At 43.1% G+C, this 1047-nt stretch overlaps 1 protein-coding gene across 1 annotated transcript in view; it reads left to right on the plus strand.

Moving 5' to 3' along the window:
- DYX1C1 (dyslexia susceptibility 1 candidate 1) overlaps nt 1-1047 on the plus strand; it is a 78502-nt gene that overhangs the window by 47059 nt on the left and 30396 nt on the right. The window lies entirely within an intron of this gene.

The following is a 1047-nucleotide window of genomic DNA, read 5'->3' on the forward strand; positions in this document are numbered from 1 at the left end:
ACGCCTGTAATCCTAGCACTTTGGGAGGCCGAGGTGGGTGGATCACCTGAGGTCAGGAGTTTGAGACCAGCCTGGCCAACATGGTGAAACCCCATCACTACTAAAAATACAAAAATTAGCCTGGTGTGGTGGCAGGCATCTGTAATCCCAGCTACTCGGGAGGCTGAGGCAGTAGAATCACTTGAACCCAGGGGGTGGAGGTTGCAATGAGCCAAGATTGCGCCATTTCAGTCCAGCCTGGGTGAAAGAGCGAAACTCCGTCTCAAAAAAAAAAAAAAAAAAAGACAATGACAATATAAATATTAATTATTTTGTATTATTAAACAATGTATTTTCTGTATTTGTAACATTTCTATAATTATACAGTTAGAATTATTTTTCAATTGTGTTTATGCACATACACACACACACACACCTTTTTATTTTTTTAGAGTTGGGGTCTTGCTCTGCTGTCCAGACTGGAGTACAGTGGGGCAATCATGGCTCACTGTAGCCTTGAACTCTTGGGCTCAAGTGACCTTCTGTATATTTTTCAGTATAGAAAAATGAAAATACTATAACGAAGAAAGGTAAAATAATAATCACATAGGCTGGGCATGGTGGCTCACGCCTATAATCCCAGCACTTTGGGAGGCCGAGGTGGGCAGATCACAAGGGCAGGAGTTCGAGACCAGCCTGGCCAATATGGTGAAACCTCGTCTTTACTAAAAATACAAAAATTAGCTGGGTGTGCTGGCACATGCCTGTAATCCTAGCTATTCAGTAGACTGAGACAGGAGAATTGCTTGAACCCAGGAGGCGGAGGTTATGGTGAGCTGAGATCATGCCACTGCACTCCAGCCCTGGGGGACAGAGTGCGACTCCATCTCAGGAAAAATAATAATAATAATAATATCACATGAACTCCCAGAAAACAAGAAATTTGGCTAGAAACTTCTATCTATTATATTTCAACCAGCTAATGAGGTTTAAAAAAAGTTTAAGGCCAGTCATGGTGGATCAAGCCTGTAAGCCCAGCATTTTGGGAGGCCAAGGCGGGTGGATCAC

This window comes from Colobus angolensis, unplaced genomic scaffold (genome assembly GCF_000951035.1).
Source record: "Colobus angolensis palliatus isolate OR3802 unplaced genomic scaffold, Cang.pa_1.0 Scaffold19, whole genome shotgun sequence".
NCBI classification, from domain to species: domain Eukaryota; kingdom Metazoa; phylum Chordata; class Mammalia; order Primates; family Cercopithecidae; genus Colobus; species Colobus angolensis.